The sequence below is a fragment of the Babylonia areolata genome, chromosome 19 (assembly GCF_041734735.1).
Source record: "Babylonia areolata isolate BAREFJ2019XMU chromosome 19, ASM4173473v1, whole genome shotgun sequence".
In the NCBI taxonomy this organism is placed as follows: Eukaryota; Metazoa; Mollusca; class Gastropoda; order Neogastropoda; family Buccinidae; genus Babylonia; species Babylonia areolata.
In genome coordinates, this window is record NC_134894.1 from 62,732,531 (window position 1) to 62,747,117 (window position 14,587).

At 44.2% G+C, this 14,587-nt stretch overlaps 1 long non-coding RNA gene across 1 annotated transcript; it reads left to right on the top strand.

Annotated features, from left to right (window-relative positions):
- Window positions 1–8,406: 8,406 nt before the first annotated feature.
- Window positions 8,407–9,801, top strand: LOC143293470 (uncharacterized). The gene is made up of 3 exons (XR_013056780.1): window positions 8,407–8,514; window positions 8,971–9,154; window positions 9,761–9,801. It is a non-coding gene; the product is annotated as an uncharacterized LOC143293470 (long non-coding RNA).
- Window positions 9,802–14,587: the final 4,786 nt, after the last annotated feature.

The following is a 14,587-nucleotide window of genomic DNA, read 5'->3' on the forward strand; positions in this document are numbered from 1 at the left end:
TTCTTTTTCCGCGGGTGAGCACTGATATGAAGTGAGGAATTACGTGACTGACGGCTGCCACTGGGGCTCATCAGTTGGTTTCCTGTGTCATCCAATCACATTTCAGGCACGCACACATACACACTCATACAGACATGTAACATTTTACGTGTATGACCGTTTCGTTTGTTTACGGCCCAGCCATGTAGGCAGCCATACTCCGGTTTTCGGGGGTGTGCATGCTGGGTATGATCTCGTTTCCATACTAACCCACCGAACGCTGACATGGATTGTATGATCTCCAACGTGCATATTTGATCTTCTGCGTGCGTATACTGACACACGAAGGGGGTTCAGGCACTGGCAGGTCTGCGCGTATGTTGATCTGGGAGATCGGAAAAACACCGCACCACCAAGCACAGATATTGTGTTTTTTTTTCTCTCCAAAGCCTATTGACCACAACCATTGTGCATTCTCCTTCTAAGTTGTTTTTGCACGTGCTAACCGGCCTGGGGAAAACTTTTCCGTGATGTGGTCGAGAGCGCGCGTGCGTAATCTTCAATTTCCACGCGGCTATGTTGATATTCGACCAGAACACACACACACACACACACAGAGAGAGAGAGAGAGAGAGGGAGAGAGAGAGAAAGAGAGAGAGAGACTCGCTGATTCATATGTATATACTCTTGACAACCCTTCTCTGACTGTGTGTGTGTGTGTGTGTGTGTGTGTGTGTGTGTGTGTGTGTGTGTGTGTGTGTGTGTGCGTGCGTGCGTGCGTGCGTGTGTGTGTGTTGTGTGTGTTTGTGTGTGTGCGCGCGCGCGCACTCATTGGTTGACTGATGAGCCCCATTGAAGACAATGGAGAGAGTTCCGTGGGAAACTGAACAGGATGGGCTTTGTCATTTCTGGACATGTTGACTGGGGAGCCGTGATATCCTGTCATTGATATGGTCAGAACGGACAGAAAGAGGGAGGGAGGGAGAGAGAGACAGACACAGAGAGAGGGGGAGGGAGAGAGAGAGAGGGGGGAGGGAGAGAGAGAGACAGGGACACGAGGAAGAGAGAGAGAGAGGGAGAGACCGTCACGGCAGAGAGACAGGCGGTGACAGAGAGAGAGAGGGAGAGACAGGCAGGGACAGAGAGAGGGAGACAGAAAGAGACAGAGACAGAGATAGAGGCAGGGACACAGAGAGAGACAGAGACAGAGAGACAGGCAGGGACAGAGAGAGAGGGAGAGACAGAGACAGACACACAGAGAGACAGAGATAGGGACACAGAGAGAGATAGACAGAGAGAGACAGAGAGATAGAGGCAGGGACAGAGAGAGAGAGAGACAGAGAGAGAGAGAGACAGGCAGGGACACCCACACACAGAGGGAGAGACAGAGACACACAGAGAGACAGAGATAGGGACAGAGAGAGAGACAGACACAGAGGCAGAAAGACGGAGTGACAGGGAAACAGAGACACACAGACAGAGGGAGACAGAGAGACAGGCAGACAGAAACAGATAAAGAGAGACAGACAATTAGACAGATGCAACTCACGTAACGGTTTTATGTGGGGACGCAAATCCACAAACGATCAGGAAGAAGGCACAGAGGATTCTCATAATGCACAACACAACAGCTCGCTTTATATCCAACACAAACAGCGACAATAGTAGAAAAGGAAAGAAAGTAAAAAAACAAAAACAAAAAAAACAAAAAACAAATAAGTTAGAGCAAAATGTAACGAAAAAAATTGTGTCTGTGTGTTTATGTGTGTGTGTGTGTTTATGTGTGTGTGTGTGTGTGTGTGTGTGTGTGTGTGTGTGTGTGTGTGCGTGCGTGCGTGTGTCTGTGTTAGTGTCTGTGTGTGTGTGCGTGCGTGTGTGCGTGTGTGCGTGCGTGTGTGTGTGTGTGTGTGTGTGTGTGTGTGTGCGCGTGTGTCTGTGTCTGTGTGGCTGTAGTGTATATAAACGTCCTCATAAATGCAGGAATATATCAATGTATGCACCTGGAGAGGGGAAAGAGGGGTGGGGGGGGGGGGAGGAGAAAGGGGAAGGGGGAGAGGGAGGTGTGGTTAATCACGGGGGGATGAAGGGGGGTGGGGTGGGGTGTGTGGGTGAACAGTCAAAAAATCATAATGAAAAAATCATAATGCTCAGAGACCCGAGTGACGCGACACACACGCACACACACACACAGACACGCAAGCACACACACACACACGAGAGCCACACACACACACACTGACACACACACACACAGACACGCACACAGTAACGCACGGACACACACACACATACACACGCACACACACACGCACACACACACAGATACAGACACACACACAAACGCAGACACACGCACACACACAGCCCCCCCCCCCCCCCCGGCCCCCCCCCCACACACACACACACACACGCACGCACGCACGCACGCACACCCGCAGATAAACACACACACACAGAGCCGTAATAAAGAAAAAGACAGAAAAGAGGGGGGGGGGGTTAATAGACGGCACACGATGTGTAGCAACCGCATCAGCAAAAAAGAAAAAAGAAAAAAAGGAAACTTTTTGGCGACAGCTGTCGGCCTAACTTTAAACCAGGAAATAAAGGCAGGGACCAATAGAAGCAGCCTCAGCTGTGACAAAGGGCACACGGGAGTCAAGCTATGTATAAACCATGAGCCATCGAGGCGTGAACAAAAAGAACGAGGCTTAATGGATCACGGGGGGAAATGATACTCTTTCTTTTTGTCATACACAAGAGACACGCTTAATTGCGCCACGGTGGTACACACACACACACACACAAAAAGGGTGCGTATTTATGATTGCGCTCGCGCGCACACACACACACACACAGGCATACGCACGCACGTGCGCGCGCGCACACACACACACACACAGGCACGCAGATTCACACACACACACACACACATATATATAATAATATATATATATATGTGTGTGTGTGTGTGTGTGTGTGTGTGTGTGTGTAGACAGAGGAGGAGGAAGAGGAGGAAGAGGAGAGAGAGAGAGAGAGAGAGAGAGAGAGAGAGAGAGAGAGAGAGAGAGAGAGATAACGACAACGATATTTTATTCAAGAAAGGCCATGGCCCCATTTGAAGGGGGTACACATAAATAGAAAACTTTTAGAAAATGATGCGCAAAATACTGTAATGTAATTCTTGAATATTGTATATATATCCGTGAACAAAATTATCGTGGTATCAGCTCATAGTGGTGGTTCTCTGAAACGCCTTATACAGAAAAACTGCGAAGTTCTTGATGACATTCATTTCTGCAAGACATTAACAATGTTAGTCTGAAAAAAGTTGGTCTGCTATAATACTTTGAAGGGATGAATCTTTTTCTAAGATCATCCAATGCTGGATAGCAAAAAACAAAATTCATCCTCTCTCGGATCTGCACATCAGACGTGTACTTTTCATTCTTTTTGTACCTTTGACTATGCACAACTATATCAATAACACCAATTCTAAACTTAGCATACATCTCATCGACTTATTCATATTCATTACAATATAGTGTTCTGTTAAATGATTCATTTTCAGTAGTCTGTACAAAGAAAATATATCACTATTTTCAATATGATCATTCCATTCTTGCCACCTAAAATCTATCAATCGTTGTTTGAAACAAAAACTTTCAACACATCCAACCCCTTGATTTAACCAAACAAATGAAAAACCATAACGACATAGACACTTTCGAATATTTGTAGCCCAAGTGATTTTCCCTCTACTATCTAAATTATACAATATCTTATAAGCTTGTGCAGGGAGTCTATGTTCATACATTTGTACAAGTTTTAACCAATACTTGATACATTTAAAATATGAACTAAGATAATTATATCGGGTATCTTCCCAATTCACCATAAACCAGATCGTTAGGGGTTCGTCGATCAACACATAAGAATCGTTTCATGGCAAAGAAATGTAGCTTCTCTATTTGACTTCCTGTTTCAAAAGCCCAAACCTCAGCCCCGTATTGCACTATAGGTTGGACCTGTGCAAACAACTTAATAATTTTGCCGAGCTATTTTCAAACTTATTTAATAAACTTAGTATGTTAACAACTGCTCATTTTCCTCTGTTCACAACATCTTGATATGCAAAGGTAAAGCTTTGTTTTGTTGAAAAATAAACACCTAAATAATTATATGCATTTACTACAGAAATTTCAGATCTACCATAAAACCATTTTTCACTTGCTGCTAAGTAACCACCCTTTCGAACAACGATATTCGTTTTATCCAAATTTACTTTTAATTCAAGTCTTTGTGCTGCAGAATATAAACTGTTTATCTGAGTTTGCAAACCAACAACAGTTTCAGACAGTAAAACAATACCATCAGCGAAAAGCATGATAAATAATTCTATCAGATGAAAAGCAACACCATGTCTACCATTGTTAATGATTTCCACTGCTTATTCGTTAATAAACGACGAGAATAAAACAGGACTATAAACATCCCCTTGTTTGACTCCTTGTATGCACTTTACAAAATCACTAAACCTTAGCTCCACTCCTGACTCTAGCTTTGACACCTTCATACATACTTTTGACACAGCTATAAAGTTTACCTTTTTTTTATACCATTTTGAATAAGAAATGTCCATAATAATTTCCTTGAGATAGAATCAAATGCCTTTTCAAAATCGACAAATGCAACATATAGTTTACGATTACTTACAAATTGCTTCTGAACAGCTGCTGACAGAGTGAACAATTGTACTTGTACTGTCCTTTTCAAAACCCGCCTGATATTCTCCTGTAATATTCATTTCAGTCCATTCTGTTAATCTTCTATTAATTACAGAGCCATATAATTTACTTGCTATATTACATAAATTCCTCTAAAATTGGATTATTTGTATCCCCTTTGAGAGAGACAGACAGACACACACACACACACGCACAGAGAGAGAGAGAGAGAGAGAGAGTGTGTGTGTGTGTGTGGGGGGGGGGTATCAATTAATTGACATCGCTTTCACAGAAAAAAAACACGAAAAGAAAACAACTAACAAACGAAGAACAGGGCCAAGGCTACACACACACACACACACACACACACACACACAGAGAGAGAGAGAGAGAGAGAGAGAGAGAGAGAGAGAGAGAGAGAGAGAGAGAGAGAGAGTCTCTCCCTCTCTGGTTTTATAGATTGACAAAGGTTTGCCTTTTCCATAACTATATTGACTGGGTTTTTTGTGCTCTCTCTCTCTCTCTCTCTCTCTCTCTCTCTCTGTGTGTGTGTGTGTGTGTGTGTGTGTGTGTGTGTGCCTGTCCGTCTATCTGTCTGTCTTTTTTTTCTTTTCACTTCTTTATTCTTAGGTTTCTGGAATCATGATAAGGATCATGATGCTGCTGATGACGACGACTATTATATCGGCGACGACGACAAAGAAGTAGTAGTAGAAGTAGAAGTAGAAGTAGTAGTAGTAGTAGTAGTAGTAGTAGATGATGATGAAGAAGATGAAGAAGATTATAACGAAAATGATGATTTTCAGTGACTGAAGTGAATCCGGCATTAAGAGTATACCCACGCACGCACTCTTGTTCCCACCCGAAGACGAAGTGCAGAAGGTTCGCGTGAAACCCAAAACGACGCCCCCCACCCCATCACACACACGCACGTTTGTTACTGAGTTGCAAGTATGAGTTTCGCATGCGCTCACCGTCTTTGAAATCAGTATTAGAATGGGTTATAGATCACTTTTGTCCAAACTATACACCGGGAAAAATGCAACCGAGGCTAGTTTATACGGGGATGTATTCTGGCGGAAGCATGTTCTGGAATAGGTTACTTTGTACCAGGGTTACTCTGGACAGGGTAGAGTCTGGCCTGTTACACCGGGGAAAACCCTACAGGTAGCTTCGTGAACTCGGAATATGGAAGAACAAAAGGCTGGATGGCTACCTGTCAAAGGTTCGGGGATGAAAATAGCATCAGACTAATGACAGCCTCGGGGTAGGTGACTGGTGGAGACTGGGGGGGTGGGGGGTGGGGGGGGGGGGGGGGGAGAGGGTGGGTGAGGGTGTATGTGTGCGTGTGGGTGATGAAGACTGGTGGGAATGTGTGGGTGTGGGTAGAGGGGAAAGGGGAAGTGTGCTGTCACTCATTCGCTCAACGCAGGCGCGCGCGCACGTGCACTGACGTTGTGACACACACACACTGGCCTACATCTTCCACCCCCTTCTTCCCCTCCCCCCACCCCCCCTCCACAGTGCTCATCAATATTCATAAGCTGGGACATAGTTCAGATAACAGAGAGGAGACGGAGAGACGGATAGAGACAGAGAGAGACACACACAAAGAGACAGACACAGAGAGAGACACAGAGGGAGACAGAGAGAGAGATGAGTCATTATTCATAAGGGTAACACATATATCCACAAAGTTTGCGACAGCCTTCTTTGTTTTTGACGTTTTTGTTTTTTTTCTTTGTGTTTAAACGTTGTCACCATTGTTGTTTTTTTCGTTTGTTTTAACATTGTCGTCATCCTTATATCATTTCAATCATTCGCCTTCCAGCGTATCTTCTATTTCGTCATATTATTTTGATGTATTTACGTGTTACGTTTATTTGTTTGGTTTCATTTCTATATGTTGACGATTTACAGAAACCTGGGGTGGGCTCTCAAGGCGTGAATAGTGCGCTGGGTTCATGTGTACATCAGGCATCTCTACCTTTTTCTTCTTATTTTATTTTATTTTTTTTTAAATTACTCCTGAACTTAATGTAGGCAATTCATTAGTTGATCAAAACACAAAACGCTCTCCATGCTATCTCACAACCTCACACACACCGGAACAAGACAGGCACAAACTCTGCCCCACATTCCACACAACTCGCCTGCAAGTCATGCACGCAGCACAGGTCGATGCCGTCATCCTTGGGAGACCCCGGTGACTCCGGTCCACGGGAAGAGGGGGTTACGGTTGTCTCCACGTCCCGAGAGGAGCCGAACGCCGCCACGAAAAATGTCCCCGTCACTGGTTCCGGCGTCACCTTCCCTCTCCTCCACCTCTCGCTTCAGGCAGGTGAGAGAGGCCAGGTGAGAGGCTGAAGACTCTGGCACCAACCTCCGGCACCGTGCAGACACTGGGGACCTGACGTGGAAGAGGCAGCAGGGCTGACCCACGACCACGTCTTGATGGGAACGGAAAGAATAGCTCAACAGCGACTGTAACATGGTCAAAAAACATTAACTCCCTGCAGTAACCCTGATAGAACTCTGGCTGACTGAACAGTCCATCCACTCCCCTTCAAACGAATGAAGACGAACCGGGGAACCACTGGACAGACCGACCACAAGGCCTTCCAGTTCAAAACGCGTCTGCCAGGAGACAGAGCAAGACACAGAGAGAGAGGGGAGCTCCAATCTGAACCACGAACAGTTCACGCAGAAGTGTAACAATTGCACGAGTTGCACGGACCACACTGCCACACGACACAACAACTCACCCACGCTCACAGATGTATGGTCATCCTATTGTCGCAAAAGCTGGATCCATGCCGTCTTCTCCTAGAAGGACGGAAAAAACAACAACAAAAAAACAAAAAAAACTTTTAAATCCACTTTCGACCGTGACAGCATACTGTAAAATTTGCTTGCCTGTCAAACCATCCTGTAGCAATGTTGCTGGCTAAGTATTTGTTTAATGTAGCATTTTCTTTTCTTTCTTTCTTTTTTTTTTTTTTTTTTTTTTCCCTGTCAAAACCATTCTGACATATGTGGCAATGATGCTCGCTAAGTATTTTATTTCCTGTAGCATTTGTTTGCCTGTAAAAAAAATAAAAAAAAAAAAAAAAAAAAAAAAAGCACGGGGCTGACATGCCCATTTTCACAAATGGCGACAATTAAACGTTTTCTTCTTCTTCTTCTTCTTCTTCTTCGCTCGTGGGCTGCAACTCCCAAGTTCACTCGTATGTACACGAGTGGGCTTTTACGTGTATGACAGTTCTTACCCAGCTATGCAGGCAGCCATACTCCGTTTTCGGGGTATGCATGCTGGGTATGCTCTTGTTTCCATAACCCACCGGACGCTGACATGGATTACAGGATCTTTAACGTGCGTATTTTGATCTTCTGCTTGCGTATACACGCGAAGGGGGTTCAGGCACTAGCAAGTCAGCACATATGTTGACCTGGGAGATCGGAAAAATCTCCACCCTTTACCCACCAGGCGTCGTTGCCGAGATTCGAACCCGGGACCCTCAGATTGAAAGTCCAACGCTTTAGCCACTCGGCTATTGCGCCAGTCCAGCAAAACGTCCGAAACAGACCCTAGCAACAGGTAGTGTTGTGACCACTGAGATCGTATTTACATAGAGCGCGCGAGGCGCTGCGTGAGCGACGCCACAGCTGCGCGAACTTTCCGCCATTTTGGACACCTACCCGCACACCGGCCTTTTGTAAGAGAGTGACAACAGAGTACAACAATGTCCGGAACGTTTTGTGCAGCTTGGGGCTGTTTCAACAGACAAAAGAAAGGGAAATCTTTTCACAGGTTCGTACCTATAATTTTCTTGATATTAATGAGTAAAAAACTAAAGAAAGGATGATTGACTTTACCCCAAACATCCTGGGAAATTTGCAAAAGTATGGTTGTCTCAGGTGACTGTGTTTGTGTGCGTCATTGTGTGTGTAGGGGTGTGTGTGTGTGTGTGTGTAACTGTTGGTGGTGGTGGTGTGTGTGTGTGTGTTGGGTTATGGAGGTCTTACGACTGTCAGTTTGTGCGTGTCTGTATGTAGGCCTATGTGTGTGTATGGTGCATGATTCGGTGTGTGCAAGTGTGTGTGTGTGTGTGCATGTGTGTGTGTGTGTGCGCGCGCGCGCGCGTGTGTGTGTGTGTGTGTGTGTGTGTGTGTGTTTATTATAACCTTAAGTATAAGGGAAGTAAAAATGTTTTGATGAACACTCCAATGACAAAATAAACTTGAATTATTCGTGTTTTGTAATCAGATTCCCGAAGGACGAAGAGAGAAGAAGACAATGGGTTGCAGCCCTGAAGAGGGAGGGATTTCAAGCTACCGACTACTCCAGGATCTGTGGTGACCACTTTGAAAAGCAATGCTACAATCCGTCTGGCCTCTTGAAGCACACAGCTGTTCCCACCCTCTTTAACTTTCCTGCTCACTTGCAAAAGGTAATATTAAAATTCATTTACACCATCTCTTCTGCATGGGGTAGTTTGTATATTAAAATATTATTTATTTTTCAGAATGCCGCACTTTTCTTTTATCTGCATGAATTACAACAAATCATGTTAAAAATGGAACTAGAATCCCCTATAACCCCTACAAAATGAAACGTATTAAGGAAATTAAGTCAATCTTACATGTGCATTCATCTTTTGATAAATGACCATAAAAACGCTTTTGTGTGTGTGTGTGTGTGTGTGTGTGTGTGTGTGTGTGTGTGTGTGTGATTGTCCGTGCATGTGTGCGTGTGCACGCGCGCGCGTGTGTGTGTGTGTTCATGTGTATGCATGCATAATTGTGTTTGTGTGGGTGGTGGGAGGAGGGAGGGAAGAGCGAGGACGGAATGGATTGGGGAATCCTGAGCAATAAATTTTATTATCATCATCCTGCTTTGATGATACACACATGTCAATAAACACAGACGAGCTCTAAAAACAGCTGTTTAAAGATGGAACATTTTAGTGGTTCTAGTGGTATGTTTCAGTTTTAAAGTAATTTGTAGACACTATATCATTGTATAGAAATCATAACTGGTCACAACTCTGTTTCAGGAGGTGAAACCACGGAAAAATCCAGCTCCAAGAAACTTGACAACTGAGTCATCGATGCCCATGTCTTCATCTCCATCTTCATCTACATTGTCCCAACCTGAAACGGGGGCCCCTGGAACAAGTGTTGCCAAACAACACAATTCTCTCATCACGGGAAAATATATTAGAAAGCAAATGAACAAACTTGTTCTCTTCAAAAACCAGTAACGTCTGTCCTAGAGACATGCATGTGCAAATGCACCTGACAATTCTTCACCTTGTGTCAATCTTTCTGGTACATTGTGATGCTACAATCTGTTAATTCACTGTGCCTTCTATGGCGTCCTTTACCCAGAAGAACATACACACAGTCATCCGTTTTCATGGTGCATACCCATGACATAAGGTTGGGGCTCGAACTTGTTCTGTTTGACTTGTGCGGTCTGATTCTGTTTTGGTTCTTTGTACTGATGTATGTCGAAAATTCCTTGTCCTATGTGCATTTATGAAATTGACTCTGAATCGCATTTTTTCTTTGAGTGTACTGTTATAATACTCTTGAGAAGTATGTGTATTTTTTTTTTTAGAAAAAGGTTTTGCTTTGATTTCGTTTGCTGTCATCTGAAGACTGGAGATTTCGTTTGTTTGTTGTCATCTTATTACACATTCCTTTGCTACAGTTATTTAGGAAACATGCAAATTAGAAAAAAAAGATATTTTTCTGACAGTTAATTCACTGAACTGAAATTTGGTCAATTTTTTTGATGGTCAAATATTATAATTGGAAATTTTGTGTCTGTTTGTGTGTGAACGCGCGCGCGCGCGTGTGTGTGTGTGTGCGTGCGTCTGTGTGTGTGTGACTCTGTGTTTGTGACTGTGTGTGTATATGTGTGTGTGTGACTGTGTGTGTGGGAGGGGTGGGGGGGACTGTATATATTATAATGCGAGAACACAATAAAAATATGAATATATTCCCGTTATACTTTTTCTTACCTCCATCCTCTGCCGTGACTCATTTTGAAGCTCACACACACACACACACACACACACACACACACACACACACACAGAGTCACACACACACACAATCACACACACGCACAGTCACACACACACGCACACAGTCACACACACACACACATACACAGAGTCACACACACACAGTCACACACACACACAGTCACACACACACACACACACAGTCACACACACACGCATGCATGCATGCATACAAACACAAACAGGCACTCAGACGCGCGTAAACACACACGCGGGCGCACGCACAGTCTTTTCAAGACTGAGGTAGGATTAGACAAGTATCCATAAGAGGTGTCCAAAATGGCCGCGGCTCGCTCGCTCAGTTGGCGTCAAGTGACTGCAAGGCGCACACAGCGGCATTCCCAGTCCATGTTTATAGGTCAGTGGTTGTGACCACGTAGATGAGTTATGCCAGGAGTCGCAATCTTTTTCTTGAGGGAGTTTAAAACGTCTTTCCACTGGGCATCTCCCCCAACAAACAAGACTGCAATTCACAGTGGACTGCAATATATTCACAGTGGTCTCATTCACACACAAACGAAACGTGCCCCCCCCCCCCCCCCCCCCCTCCCCCCCGGCCCTCCCCCTCCCCACCCACCCTTTTTTCTGTAGACGTAATCGCCCCTCGACGACGATTTAGATCATAGGCTTGACGCAAGAAAAAAAAAACCTTTAAAAAGAAACACACACACACACACACACACACACACACACACACACACACACACACTTCGACTTTTCTTTTTCTTTTTTCCTGTAAGATTGGTTCTACTTTATCTATTATACTGAACATAAAGAAAAAGAAAAGAAAAGAAAATCCGACCATTTACGTCAGTTGGGGGTACACTGCAGGTTTAAAAAAAAAAAAAAAAAAAAAAAAAGTCTGCAAACCATGTGTCCCACATTTTCAAAGCGCACACGCTGAGACGTTAATAGGATCTCCAGTTGTAAACCTTGGTGTACACTGATACTTTCCAGGAAGGCGGGGGAGAAGAGGGAGAGAGAGTCAGTCGTTTGTTAGTCAGCTAAGTTACGTCGACAGACTCCAGGTGTGAAACAAGACTGCAAAGCGTAGGTGACAGTGTAAGTATTAGAAAAGGAAGAAGAAGCAGAAGAAGAAAAAGAAGAAAAAGGAGGAGGAGGAAGAGGAGGAGGAGGAAGAGGAGGAGGAAGAGAGGGAGGAGGAAGAGGAGGAGATAGAATGTAGGAGGGGAAGGAGATGTAAAGATTATTAATGATTGATTCCTGTGCTGATTTGTCCACTTTGAACTCTCTCTCTCTCTCTCTCTCTCTCTCTCTCTCTCTCTCTCTCTCTCTCTCCTCTCTCATCTGTGTGTGTGTGTGTGTGTGTGTGTGTAGTAGTAGTAGTAGTAGTAGTAGTAGTAGTAGTAGTAATAGTAGCAGTAGAAGTAGTTGGTGATGATGGTAGTGATGAATTCAGTAGTGTTTTTTTTTTTTCCTTTGTTCTTTTCGTTTTTTGACAATGTTCTGCACGTGCTGTTGTTGCATGGAAACTGTCGGTTTGTGACAGAGGCTCTTGTCTGTTTCTCCCCCCCCCCCCCCCCCCCGCCTCTGTCTATTTCTGCTTGTGTCACTGTCTCTGTTTGTCTCTCTGTCTCTGTCTGTGTGTGTGTGTCTCGCTATCTTCCCTTTAGAAAACACATCTTTTTGAAAACGCCTATCCATAGATCTTCCATACCTTTTCAGTTATAAGCCATGCAAACTCTCTCTCTTTCGTTGTGTGTGTGTGTGTGTGTGTGTGTGTGTGTGTGTGTGTGTGTGTGTGTGTGTGTGTGTGTGTGTTGTGTGTGCGTGTGTGTCATGTGTGAGTGTGTGTGTGTGTGTGTGTGTGTGTGTGTGTTGTGTGTGTGTGTGTGTGTGTGTGTGTGTGTGTGTGTGTGTGTGTGTGTGTGTGTGTGTGTGTAATTATGTAATACGCGTAGTCTCTGAATCTGTTTTATATTATTGTGCGCTAAATCATTATTTTTCTTCTTTCGTGTATGTTGTGTTTGATGTTTATTGTAAAGCGCTTTGATCTCTCTTTAACTAGGGAGGAAAGCACTCAACAAATGTCCGTTATTATTACTATTATTATTATTATTATTAGATACAGTTTGGCTCACTGGATCAGGATATTCGGTTGATTTAGTCTGGCACATTGCCCGCGGATAGTCAGTTAATCTGTTCAGTCTATTCATATACACTGCACGTTTGAAACATCACGTGAAGGCCAGTTTATCACGACGAATTAACTTATCCCCCAGATAGAAAGGGAGAGAAAGGGAGGAAGAGAGAGAGAGAGACAGAGAGAGAGAGAGACAGAGAGAGAGAGAGAGACAGAGACAGACAGAGACAGAGAGACACAGACAAACAGACCGACAGACAGACAGACAGACAGACAGACAGAAACAGAGACAAAAACAGAGATAATAACAGATTAAAAAAAGAGCAATACTTAATAAAGAAACACACACACACACACACACACACACACACACACACACACACACACACACACACACACACACTTGAAGTAAGGGGAGCCTAAAGCTTCATTATTCTTTTCGGCGCACAGCTAAGAGTTAGTTCCCTTAGACAGAGGTCATCATTCTCTCTGGCTGTGTATGTTTGTGTTTATGTTGTTTTCTTCGTTCTTTGAACATCGTTTCAAGTAAGTGTTTACACACACACACACACACACACACACACACACATATATATATATATATATATATTTTTTTTTTTTTTAAGTTATTAAATAATTTTGCACAAACGATGATGACATTTAAGGGATATATTAAAAACCAAAATAACTAGCCCCTTTCCCAAGAGCGCACTGGTGAGCCAGATTCAGTGACAGGGCATCACCACCCATGATAATCAGTCGGTGGATTTTTAACCGTGTCGCATTGCCAGTAGGCTGAGTCCGTCAGGTCAAGTTGGTTAAGAGAGGGCCGGCTGCACGGAGTCTGGGTTCGGTGACTGTTGCGTTGTTCCAGGAGGCGAGTCCTGGATGCTTTGGGATATATATGTATATATATGCGAAAAAACGGTTCAGACTGACCTGTAGGTGGTAACTTGTCCTATGATGAAACAGTTTTCCCGACGTTTCGGGCCCTAGGTCCTTCTTCATGGGGAGAAAAGTAGAGAATGGAGAAGAAAAGAGAGGGCAAAACCAAGACAGAGGTAAAACTAAAAACTGTGAGAAGTAATCACAAAAAAAAAAAAAAAAGTACAAAAAAGAACAGAGAAAAAGAGGAGCAATATTTACAAAGGGGAGGGGTGGGGGGGTGGGGGTGGGGGGGGGGGTCGGGGGAGGGGATTGGAGGGGGTGAAAGGAGGGTTGTGGTTCACTATATATTTTGCAGATTTCTCTGAGTGAAATTCGCGCTGCTCTCCTCAGGGAAAGCGCGTCGCTACACTCCAGCGCCACCCTTTTTTTTCTTTTCTTTTTTTTCTTTTTTTTTGTATTTTTTTCCTGCGTGCAGTTTTATTTGTTTTTCCTATAGAAGTGGATTTTTCTACAGAATTTTGCCAGAAACAACCTTTTTGTTGCCGTGGGTTCTTTTGCGCGCGCCGCTAAGTGCATGCTGCACACGGGACCTCGGTTTATCGTCTCACTGATACGAATGACTAGCATCCAGACTACCGCTCAAGGTCTAGTGGACTGGGGGAGAAAATATCGGCGGCTGAGCCGTGATTCGAACCTGCGCGCTCAGATTCTCTCGCTTCTCTAGGCGGACGCATTACCTCAGTAGGCCATCACTCAACTATATATATATTTTTTTCTTTTAGGTCTCCTTCTGGCGT